The sequence below is a fragment of the Mauremys mutica genome, chromosome 3 (assembly GCF_020497125.1).
Source record: "Mauremys mutica isolate MM-2020 ecotype Southern chromosome 3, ASM2049712v1, whole genome shotgun sequence".
Lineage (NCBI taxonomy): Eukaryota > Metazoa > Chordata > Testudines > Geoemydidae > Mauremys > Mauremys mutica.
In genome coordinates, this window is record NC_059074.1 from 27,567,043 (window position 1) to 27,580,358 (window position 13,316).

Here is a 13,316-nt window from a genome sequence, read left to right on the forward strand (position 1 = left end):
AGTATGTGACATGGTTCATCCCAAACATAGTCCCCATGTGCTTCATTTTAATTACATGCACAGTCACATAGACTTCAGGGGGACTACTCACATACCAGAAGTTAAGCACTTTATTGATGAGGCCATAGTTTGGGTCCACACACAACACAGTTAACATGTGGCTCCCAAATCACACTTGGGTACTGTGTTTTGGCCTTGCTGGTGGTCAAGGCTCTAGCTCAATTGTGTTGGGGCAATTCTCTCCTCCCCGAGTCCACTATGTCCCTATCTCTTCCCCATGGGATCTGAGGAGGGTGTCACAAAGGTGATCCTTCCGTGTGAGACAGGGGAGATCTGTACACAGAAGAGCAAAATCTCCCCCCTCAGACTTTAAATTGTGGGAGGATGGGAGTTATAGTCAAAGACTTGAGTGAAAAGACAACTAACCCCTGAAGTAGGGGGCAAAATACTGGATAACTGCTCACAGGAGAGGCTGATGCAACCGCACAGTTTAGATTTCTCAAAGCATAGTAGACATTAGTTGGCTGTCCATCTGAGAGGGAAAGGATGCTCCAGTAGTTAGTGCACTAGCCTAGGACTTGGAAGGCCCAGATTCAGTTCCCTCTCCACCACAGACTTCCTGTGTGACCTTGGTCAAGTTACTTAGTTTCTCTGCTTCGGTTCCTTATCTGTAACATGGGGTTAGCAGCACGTCACTACCTGAAGGTGTGTTACAATAAAGATTGTGAGACACTCCATGTTGGGGAGCCACCTAAGAGAGCAGTGCTATCTCCATTTGTTTTTAAATCCCCTCTGATTAGGTACCCCTCAGTGTCCAACTTCCCTGACACCTCCCTCTGTAGTTTCCAGCCCTTTCCACTGGACACTCACAGAAATTACCAGGTAAGCTGTCCCCAAAGAGCCAGTACATACACAAGCTTATTTGAATCAGCTGAGTATCAGCGCCCATATAATAACACAGCACTTCTTCTTAGCCAGGGGCGGCTCTAGGTATTTTGCCACCCCAAGCATGACAGGCAGGCTGCCTTCGGCGGCTTGCCTGCAGGAGGTCCCCGGTCCCGTGGATTCGGCGGCACACCTGTGGGAGGTCCATTGAAGCTGCAGGACCAGCGGACCCTCCGCAGGCATGCCGCCGAAGGCAGCCTGCCTGCCGCCCTCGTGGCGACCGGCAGAGCACCCCTCATGGCTTACCGCCCCAGGCACGTGCTTGGCGTGCTGGTGCCTGGAGCCACCCCTGTTCTTAGCATATGAGCAACGTGCCTCAGGTGGCACATGATGAGGATTCATCACCGAATTTGGTCAACTGGTTGGATCATTAGCTTCCCTGGCTCGGGCCAGGTACTGAGTACAATATGAATGCTGATCCATGCCTCCCAACGCAGCACTGTAATGTACATAGAGTGAAAACAAATTGAGTTTATTGATGGAGATTAAGATGTAAGAGATAGTGAGCAAGGATAATAAGAACAACAGGTTACAATCAAAACAAAAAGATACAACATGCCTCTCCTACTCTAAACTTAATGTTAACAGTCTAAGCCCTTGTCTGAAGAAATCTGTCTTCTCCAAGTGTCCTTAACAATGCTTTCAACCAAACCATGGTTGAGTTCCGATTTTCATGAATGTAATAGCACTGCCCAGTTACTCTCTAGGTGAAGGATAAATCAGAGATTCTTTTGCCTTCCTCTTATACCCCGAAGTTCATTGTCTTTGCACGCCAGACACAGGACAATCCCCTATGATTTAGTCTCCAGTGTCTTCACTATGTTGTCATCACATCTTCATGTTGACTTGGAATGCAAATGTAGATTCCATTGTGTTTGGCTTACAGTACTTAATTTACATCAGAGACAGGCACAGGCAAATAGACAAGCTTGTTCGGCAGAAAACCTGTATGTCAATTCTGCCTGGCTATGTAGTTAAAAACATTTTAGTAGGTACACAACTCCTTACATATTATCCGTACATACATACATCTCACAAAGCCCATGATGACTAGTATGTCACCTGCTTTGATTTGATACCTTACAAAACACTAAGAACATAAGACTGGCCATACTGGGTCAAACCAAATGTCCATCTAGCCCAGTATCCTGTCTTCCAACAGTGGTCAAGGCCAAGTGCTTCAGAGGAAATAAACAGAACAGGTAATCATCAAGTGATCCATCCTCTGTCACCCATTCCCACTATTTATGGATAAATACCATAAACATGATGTGCTAAGTGTAGTGAGTTTTTCAGAGTTGCTGACACAGAGTAGTGTGAACTCTTTGCCAGCTCGCACCAATTGGCCCCTGTGTCACAGGCAAACCCCCACCCCATGGATATTCCCCACATCAGGCACAGCTTTTGGTCTTCCCTGCAACAGGCCATGACACATGCTCAGATCCCATCCCAGATTTTACTGCAGCCTTGCTATGATGATCACTTCCTGATAGGCTGCCTCCAACATCTCTGCTGGTTGTGATGAGTGGGAGGGATCGTATCCCTCACAAAAGATAAAACAGTACAACTCTAGGCTGTATTATTGGTTCCAGGGAATCTCCACAAGATTGCTTCCCCTATTTCCTGCCCCCATCTGAATACCATGGTGTGGACTCCAGAATCAGAATGCCCTCTGCAGAGTTCAGTGGTGGTGGGGAGAGAATGTTCCTATATGGGCAGCTAACTCCTTCCATACAGGGCAGGGGGAGATTTGCACACAAAAGGTCCTATGTTCAGACCTGCAGGGAAGAAACCATCTCAAACTTTGATGGAATTTCAATCCTGCAGGAAATTCTGATACCTTGAAACTTGTTTTCATCCAGAATCAGAAGGGGGAAAAAGTTGAAATAAAAAAAAATTGTGGAACAAACATTCAAAATTTGATTCAGATCAAAACATTGTTTCAAGACATTAAAACATCTTGTTTCAATAAGGTAAAAACATTTAATTTTAATTATGTTGAAACAATATAAAATATGAAATAGAATTAAATTAAGATTATAGTATAAAAGTCAAAATGAAATTAAACAACATCTAATGAAACATTTCTACCTTATCAAAACAAGAAAGTCAAAGTGATTCATTTCAACACTGTTTCCACCAAAAAAAATCGACATGTTCCCATGAAATGATTCAATTTTGCCAAAACTGCTTTTTCCAACAGAATTTTTTTATCCACTCTATTACATATCAAATAAACTTGAACTTCTAATTTAAAGACAAAACCCTAGACTCGCCTAATAACCAGTCATACTGTAAAAAAATCCACTTTAATTACTGAGGTAGAATGTCAATAGCAGATTAACTGAGGTGAGGGCTACCCAGCTGACTGCACAGAGGGCAGGAGGTACGACTCCTTGTGTTGTGGCCAAGTAGAACATAAGAACATAAGAACGGACGTACCGGGTCAGACCAAAGGTCCATCTAGCCCAGTATCTGTCTATCGACAGTGGCCAATGCCAGGTGCCCCAGAGGGAGTGAACCTAACAGGCAATGATCAAGTGATCTCTCTCCTGCCAACCATCTCCATCTTCTGACAAACAGAGGCTAGGGACATCATTCCTTACCCATCCTGGCTAATAGCCATTTATGGACTTCACCACCATGAATTTATCCAGTTCTCTTTTAAACGCTGTTATAGTCCTAGCCTTCACAACCTCCTCAGAGTAAAGTACACATACTCCCAATGTAAGACCTGGAGCTCTGTTGCAGTATCTTGAGGCCAGAGTTGCTGAGCAGAGAGAAGTGGGATTATTTACAAAGGTAGCAGATAGGCACTTTGTAGAGGGGGTCAAGGCTTAGAACTGACTGCTCTGGTACCTTAGTTGAGGACAGCAGTTTGATGATGGGAGGTCACCTAACAGGAATGGAGAGACAAACCCCTATAGATGGGGCTCTATCTTCCAGCAGTGGTAGAGGAGACTGGACATGACAGAAATTACAGCTGATATAGCAGAAGGACAGGTTGGAAGCACAGATGTATATTGCAGAAATGTAACAGTGTCAGACTAAAGAGTTAAATAAAAATATACACATAACGAAAAATAAAAAATGATAAATGTCTACATTCCAGTGTGAGACACTCCCAAGCAATACTTGGTGAACTAGAATGCCTGGCAATGGAAGAAGGTTCAGGCATCACTGAAATATGGTGGAATAAGAAAACAAAACAAAGGGATACTATAAAACCAGGCTATAAGCTATATAGGATGGGTAGATTTGGAAATAGAGATTGGGGTGCAGCATTGTACTTGAACAGTTCCAGAGAATTTAACAAGATAATATGTTTGAGTGGAGAGAACCACACCAAAGGATCTATCTGTATATCCAAATCCCAAGCCAGAAAAATGCACATATACAAACAGGTGTATACACTACTGGCATACTTCTCAGGATTGACTTCAGTGGGACTATTCAGGTGCTTAAAATTAGGAATGTGCCTAAGTACCTTCCTGAATTAGGCAGCATGCAGAGGGAGATTGAAGAGTCAAAAAATAAAAAAACCCTCTAATAAAATTTTAAGAATGGGTGGTTTCAAGTACCCACCTATAAACTGACCAAATGTCAAATGAAAGAAACCATTTCTTGACATCTTAAACAAATGCTCCTTGGAAGAAGCATGCATGAGAGCCCTCACAAGAGGTTATTCTTCTCTTACTCTTAAGCAAAACTCGGTTGATGGTTCAAGGAGCAAATATACTTGAGCCAATAAATAATAGTGACCAAAATATAATCAACTTCAACATCTCTGAAGGAGGGGTCATTCCAAAGACTATTGATGTAACACTAACTTTAGAAAGGAGAATTTAAACTACAGTTCTTTTTATTGCAGTGAAGCCTAGGAGCCCCACTCACAGGACAGGACCCCATTGTGCTAGGCACTGTACAAATACAGAACAAAAGGATAGTTCCTATCCTAAGGAGCTTACAATAAGACAAGAAAGAGGCGGATATAGACAGACAGATACGGGAGCACAAGGAAACAATGAGACAATGTGGTCAGCATGAAAAGCAGTGATCTCAGCACACCAGCTGCCTAATCATTCAAAAAAATCTGTAAAATGAAAAGGGGCAAAATGAAAAGCTGTAGGCTTTGTGCCGCGCATCTCGTGGCAAAGTCACAGAAGGTATGCAAAAAAAGGAAGTGGGAAAGCAAGAGAAATAAAAGACATTATAGGCGATCTGTAAAATTAAAGGTTTCAGAGGAGCAGTCGTATTAGCCTGTATCCGCAAAAAGAACAGGAGTACTTGTGGCATCTTAGAGACTAAAATTTATTTGAGCATAAGCTTTCCTAGGCTACAGCCCACTTCATCAGATGCATAGAATGGAACATATAGTAAGAAAAGGTGGAAGTAGGCATACCAACTGTAAGAGGCTAATTAATTAAGATGGGGTATCATACTCTGTCCACATATTTATTCAAATGACACCATCATAGGACTAATCACAGTAGCCCGGCCATCAGGGGCTCCTTCATCTGCACATCTACCAATGTGATATATGCCTTCATGTTCCAGCAATGCTCCTCTGCCATGTACATGGGCCAAACCGGACAGTCTCTGCGCAAAAGAATAAATAGACACAAATCTGACATCAGGAATCAAAACATTCAAAAACCAGTAGGAGAACACTTCAACCTCTCCGGTCACTCAGGAACAGACTTAAAGATAGCAATTTTGCAACAGAAAAGCTTTAAAAACAGACTCCAACGAGAAACTGCTGAACTTGAATTAATATGCAAACTAGATACCATTAACTTGGGTTTGAATAGAGACTGGGAGTGGCTGGGTCATTACACATATTGAATCTATTTCCCCATGTTAAGTATACTTACACCTTCTTGTCAACTGTCCACAATGGGGCATCTTGATTATTGCTACAGAAGTTTTTTTTCTCCTGCTGATAATACCTCATCTTAAGTAATTAGCCTCTTACAGTTGGTATGGCTACTTCCATCTTTTCACGATCTATATATGTATGTATGTATATTCTTACTATATGTTCCATTCTATGCATCCGATGAAGCGGGCTGTAGCCCACAAAAGCTTATGCTCAAATAAATGTGTTAGTCTCTAAGGTGCCACAAGTACTCCTGTTTTTTTTGTAAAATTCAAGAGATTTTCAGCCAAACAGGTATTATTCAGAAAGTGGAAATCCAGCCCAAGTGAAGCCAGAAGAAAAGAGCACAAACGATAGCGTTTAAAATGTAAAATGGAAGTTAGGGCCTCAGATCAACTGTATACTGCAGCACATGAATTTAGAGCATCTGAAACCCATTGATCCCCAAAATACCTTGCTCAGTGGAAGCTTTGAGGGCTAAAATGGAATCTGACAAGCAAACAGCAAAAAATATAAAAACAAATCAAAAGTTCTTTAAGTGTTGTCAGATGCAGGAGTCTCGGAGTGCTACCTCCCAGACAATCTAAATAATAATGGTTAAGTACAACTTTCTTTTTGTAGAAACCACCATTTTCAAGCAGCCTCTCCACATGCTTTCCCATCTGTTCCAGGAAATGTGATAATTAGGAGACTATCTTGCCAGTTTGGGGGGAAAAAATCAGGATTTTTTCTCTCGTGCTGCTAAGAAATGAAAAGGAGGTAACGTGTCATTCTCACTGTCCTCTAGTTAAGGGTCATCTCTGTCCCTGCCAGCAGGTATATGGGATCTTGGGGAGCAATTACCACACGGGTGGGGTGCAAAATAAACTTTATTAAGCAAATACAAAAACAGGGAAAATTCAATAGTGAGGGGTATGGGGTTGTTAAGGTAGACAATTGGGGAGGGGTTTCTTTTTGGTGAACAGTATAGGGGGTTTCAATAGTGGGGTACAATACAGTTGGTAAACAATTAACACTGAGGTATAAATGTAACAGATAGCTAACAATTTCTATGTAGAAAGGTGTGTCACAGCAGCATATAACCAACTAACAGTTATGGAAAAATATGTTAAATAACAAACAATTTTAGGTAAAAATGTGTCACAGTGGTGTAAATGTAGAATGTGAGGTGTATCAGAGAGGAAAAAGTAACCAATGGGGTTTTATGCTAGATTGGGATGGGGGAAGAGGAGCACGTGGTGGAGCAGAGGGAGATTTAAACTTAGAGAGACACAGAGAACAGACAGACTGTAAGGAGTCAGAGGGACACAAAAAACTGGGGGGGGGGTTGCAGTGGAAAGACAGACTTAACCACAATTATGCAAAACACAGCAAAATCTTATCTATGATCTAACTTAACCAAGACTACACAAATTAGCAAGTAACAGAACACAATGCAACAATTCTCTAAGCCTAACTTACAGAGTATAATGCTAAACCTAACTTAACCTAATGAGTGCACCTTATACTAGGGGTGGTTCTCCAAGGGTGTGGCTGCAGCAGTGGAGCAACTGCAAGTGAGCTGCCCAGGATAGAATCCAGGGAGGCACAGGTTTATTTCTAGCAGCAAAGGAGCTGCAGAACCAGAAACATATTACAGATGCAGACCAAGGAGTTAACTTGGGTCTGTCTGTTGGGGAAAGAAAAGCCAGCCGCTAGAACAGGGAGGGTCTGCAAGAGAGAGTTCTTACCAATCCGCAGGACAACAGCAGAGGCAGAAGCAGGTACAGCAGCAGCATCAGAGGACGCAGAGAGGACTCAATTTGCTCACAATAATCAGGAGATCTCCAGGCAAAATTCGTTGTTCGTGGGAGGGGAGTTTAAAAACGGGGGTACGCTCAAAACCAAACGAGAGCGGGGAGAGGGCCTCCCAAAGACCCCTAGCTGATCAGACCAGGTGGCAAAGCAAGGACCTTCTCCGAGATCTGCTTAGAAAATGTCTGGTTATATAGGCAGACGTAGGCAGATTCCCGCCAGTAACTTTGATTGGTCCCCCTTGTTAGAGGGGAGGAGAGAAAGCAGGGAAAAGTCTTCAGGTGTGCACAGACGTGTCTGGGCTAGTTCTAAGTCACAGGCATGACTTACATGCTCAGCTATGTGGCCATATAAGGTCTTGCATTCTTGGGCAGCGCCCCCTACACCGAGCCCAGGTCTGAACAAAGGAGGCAGGGGCCCACCCCCACCTGAGCAGAGCAATGGCTCCGGTTAGTCTGCAAAGGCCATTCCACTGAGCAGGGCCAGGCTATGACTTTTGCTAGCCCCATGGCCGGGAGGGGCGGCCACACAGAGAGGAAAACAAAAAGGAATGCAGCAGGGAGGCAGCTGTAACAGACAATCTCCAGGGCCATTTCCAGTCTCAAGCCTGTTCTGCAAGGTGAGTGACTCCACCTGTTCAAGCTGCACTGGGATGAAGTATGATATAAAAGTGTTCACTCCAAAAATACATTTCACATAAATGGCTTATGCTCCTTAAGGACTTTCAAAAGAATTCAGCACCCAACAGTTTTTATTCTTCTCAAAGGGAGATGCTGGTTGCTGAGCACTTTTTGCAAATCTGGCCACTTAATTTAGGACAAGGACTCTGAGTTTCTACTTGGGTGAAAAATTTTTTCCTGAAAGAGTGGCATCCTCACTCTGTAGGCACCTGTGACAAGGCCTAACTGCCAGTAGGCATCACATTCCCTGGGCAGCAAAGCTCTATCAGAATCAGCCCAACACCAAAAATCGAGATAAATAAAAGTATGGACTGTCATTTGACACCCTCCACACACCTCCAGAAACAATGCGTTTAGGTGCCGAAATGGGAGCTGAGTTCTGAAAATCGAACCTACATTGTCTGATTCTGCTCTAACTTATACCAGTGTAACTTTGTAGTAATGCTATTAAAGTCGTTAGAGTTACAGAGGTGTAAAATTGGAGCACAAAGTCAGAGGCAGGCCAACAGGCAGTAATTCCACTGTCTTTGGGGCAGTTACTCTTGATTTACCAGAGCTCTGAAATAAGTCCACAGGATAGTCAGAATAATGGTTTGAAGTAGTTACATATGTAAAATAAGGAATTTTTACAGATACATATAATATCATAATCAAAATAATATATTTCATACAAATGGATTGCAATCACCATAAAATATTAATGACATTGTTACAGAATTTTTGTGTGGCATCCATGAAGATCAGCAGAGACACCACCTTGCCTAGTCTTTCTGCAGATGGGTGGCAAGTTAACAACTCCAGCCCTGGCAGAAATTCATTCCCTCCTAGATGTATCCCCACCTCCTCCAATCATGGTGTCAGCTGGGATGGGGCAAAAGTTATTTAGTGTCTAGTGGCCTCCCTCCCTTGATTCCACTGAGGAGAGTGGCAAGAAATAAATACATACATGCATAAGAGTGATTTATGGGTAAAAAGTGTATCCCCTCCCACCCCTTGAAGTAACAAAGGGGAGACAGGGCCTTATTTCATAGAAGACTTCCTAGAGGAAGAGAGCAGATACTGTACCAGTTGAAGAAAGGACTTGTGCAGTATTACTCCACCATCTTGAACTTGTGCTACCACCCTGTCTCTGCTGGGCTCAGAGGCAAACAATGTGCATTCTCCTAGTCCGTCTGCTCTTTCTCCAGCCCACCTACTCCATGACCCCTCCCCTCTGCTTTGGATCCCTAGATCAGCAGGACACTCAGCACTCAGATATAAGCGCAGCATAAGAACATATATAAAATACAAGGATAAGCTATTGAATAATGACCAATATATACTTTACTGCTCATTTCACTGTGTCATTGAATTAGAAAAATCAGCACTTCTCCTACAACACATGCACCAATAGGAAAAACACCATTCCAGAGCTGAAAGACATGCAGAGTTACAATAAAAGTCATACTACAGCATTAGGGATGCCTCACATCAGTGGAATATGTACTAGACTTTGTTGGATATCCAGTTACATTCCCATCAGCTACTCATTCCCATTCCCATACTGACTGTTCACCTACTTCTGCTGATATCATGAGATGACACTATAAAGAGAAGTCTTTCACATTTTAACTAAATACGTATAGCCCATTTTTTGCAGTTCATGCTCAGGATGCTCCACCATTGATATGATATTTCCAGTCAAGAAACTGCGAGACAAATATAGAGAAAAACATATACCACTTCATCAATCTGTTAAAGGCTTTTGATATGGTCAATAGACAAGGCCTGTTTATTGCTCTGAAGAAATTGGGTTGTCCCCTCAAACTGTTGAACATCATTTGTCCATAACATCAAGGTATGAAGGCAACTGTAGTGTATGACAACAAAGAATCAAATGTATTTGACATCAATAACAGAATGAAACAGGGGTATGTCTTAGCCCCTGTGCTCTTTAACATCTTTTCCATGCATTCAAGGACAGCAATGATGGTATTTATCTTCGAATCAGACTAGATGAGGGCTTGTTTAGCATTGCAAGTTTTAGTGTGAAAAACGAGGTGAAACAGCTGTTTCTGAGAGATTTCCGGTTTGCGGATGATGCAGCCTTGGTTGTCACAGTGAATCTGCTCCTCAAAATCTCTTTGGCAGATCTTCTGCATCATTCAAGAACTTTGGGTTGACAAGCAGTTTCAAGAAGACAGTGTTCATGTACCAAGGGGTGGAAGATCCAATGTCTAACATTATTCTGGAGGGAAATCTCTTGGTGTCATCAACAGCTTTTGCTACTTGGGTTCTACAGTCAGCAGGAATCTTGACCTTCAGACTGAACTAACTAACAGAATCGGAAAAGCAGCTAAGAATTTTGGGCTATTACAGAAACGTGCATGGAATAACAGCAAACAATCAGTTAAGTTGACGATGCGAATCTATGAGATTTGCCTGCCGTCATCCCTGCTCTGTGGTTCAGAAACATGGACTGCATATGCTAGGCACATCAGGGGACTGATGAGCTTCCATATGAGATGGCTGTGTTAGATTATAGAAATAAAGTGAAAAGACAAAAAAACAAACCCAGAGGTTCTGGAATGTGCAGGACTGACACACTTAGAAACTACTATCAAGAAGAGGATATGGCTTGGTAACATCAGGAGAATGGGAAGAGACCATATCCTCAAGAATATTTTGTATAGCATGATTTGAGACGGCTCTAGAAAGCGGGGGTCACCGTTTATGACGGTACCATGATGTGTGCAAAAATTATATGAAGTCATTCAACATCAGTGTAGACAGCTGAAAGGAGCATGCAGAATCCTGTTCAATCTGCAGGGAACGTCTGCCACTGGGTGCAGCTCAACATGAAGCAGCTTTGATCCAGAGGATGGAAGCAAAGTGAGAAAGAAGAGAGCAGCGTGCTGTAATCTTGGACTCCAGCTTAGGCATCACATGGATCTGTGAAACATGTAATAAGCTGTGTCACTCTCGAATTGGGCAGTCAGCCATAAGTGGTTTCATCATGCATCTGACTAGACCTTTTACACACACACAATGGTCCAGTGGATCGACAGTTGTCTGTCGGTCTGTCTGTGTGTTTGTTTCTCTCTCTTTCACCATATATATATATACACACACCTCTACCCCGAGATACCACCACCCGATATAAAACGAATTCAGATATAATGTGGTAAAGCAGTGCTTCGGGGGGCGGGGCTGTGTGCTCCGGTGGATCAAATCAAGTTCGATATAATGCGGTTTCATCTATAACGCGGTAAGATTTTTTGGCTCCCGAGAACAGCGTTATATTGAGGTAGAGGTGTATATAGAGAGAGGAGAGAGAAACACACACACATTGCAATCTAGCATGCATTGGGTATAAAGAAGCTGTGCGCTGCTTTTTCATTGTTTAAGTAAATATTGCCTCTTCTATGCAACATCTGCTCTCTGCTGCTCACTTTGCAAATGGACATGGATCTAATAGAAGGCTAAAAGGCATTTTTAGGGTTTCCTTTCTGGAGTAATTTTGGGAGCCTTTTTTCCTTTATTCACTCTTCTCTTCCAAAGCCAACAATCAGACTCTTTGTATTTTCAATGGCAAACCAATTCTGTCTCTCCCTCCTAGCTTCCCCTAAAGGCTATAGAAAAGAAGAACATGAATAGCCAAGCAATGAAATCATAAAACAGGCCAGTTTACTGTTATCTTTCCAAGAACAGTAGAGGCATTAAAGTTCTGAAACCTTTTCCTTGCAGCAGAGATTGCAGCTAGAACAGGAAATGACACAACATAAATCCAATTTGTGACAATTATTGTAACATGAAAGGGAAATAGCATAAATCATGGGTGTCAAACACCCAGGCCATTGGCTGGATCTGACCCACTTCAGCTATTTGTCTGGCTCCATGACAGATTCAGATTCTGCACCACACAAACTTTCTTTCTTTCTTTTTATTTAAAAAAATAACCAAAAAAAGTATGTTTCTAGCCTTGATGCCTATGAAAAAGAAGCAAGTATAATGCATTGTAAAACCAATGCACGGTTATCTTCCTGAGACTGCAGATTGCCTGAAACACCAGGTCTAGGGATATAGAATGGCTGCCATATGAGGAGAGATTATTATGACTGGGAGTTTTCATCTTGGAAAAGAGACGACTAAGAAGGAATATGATTGAGTTCTATAAAAGCATGACTGGTGTGCAGAAAGTAAATGAGGAAGTGTTATTTACTCCTTCTCATAACACAAGAACTAGGGGGTCACCAAATTAAATTAATAGGCAGCAGATTTTTTTCCACACAGCACACAGTCAACCTGTGGAACACTTTGCCAGAGGATGTTGCAAACTCCATAACTATAACAGGGTTCAAAAAAAGAACTAGATAAGTTTATGGAGGATAGGTCCATAAATGGCTATTAGCCAGAATGGGCAGGGATGGTGTCCCTAGCCTCTGTTTTCCAGAAGCAGGGAATCGGTGACAGGGAATGGATCACTTGATGATTACCTGTTCATTCCTCTGGGGCACCTGGCACTGGCCACTGTCAGAAGACAGGATACTAGGCTAGAAAAAATGGACGAGCACAAGTCCATGGGGCTGGATGCGCTGCATCCGAGGGTGCTAAAGTAGTTGGCGGATGTGATTGCAGAGCCATTGGCCATTATCTTTGAAAACTCATGGCGAACGGAGGAGGTCCCGGATGACTGGAAAAAGGCTACTGTAGTGCCCATCTTTAAAAAAGGGAAGAAGGAGGATCCGGGGAACTACAGGCCAGTCAGCCTCACCTCAGTCCCTGGAAAAATCACAGAGCAGGTCCTCAAGGAATCAATTCTGAAGCACTTAGAGGAGAGGAAATTGATCAGGAACAGTCAGCATGGATTCACCAAGGGCAAGTCATGCCTGACTAACCTAATTGCCTTCTATGAGGAGATAACTGGGTCTGTGGATGAGAGGAAAGCAGTGGACATGTTATTCCTTGACTTTAGCAAAGCTTTTGATACGGTCTCCCACAGTATTCTTACCAGCAAGTTAAAGAAGTATGGGCTGGAT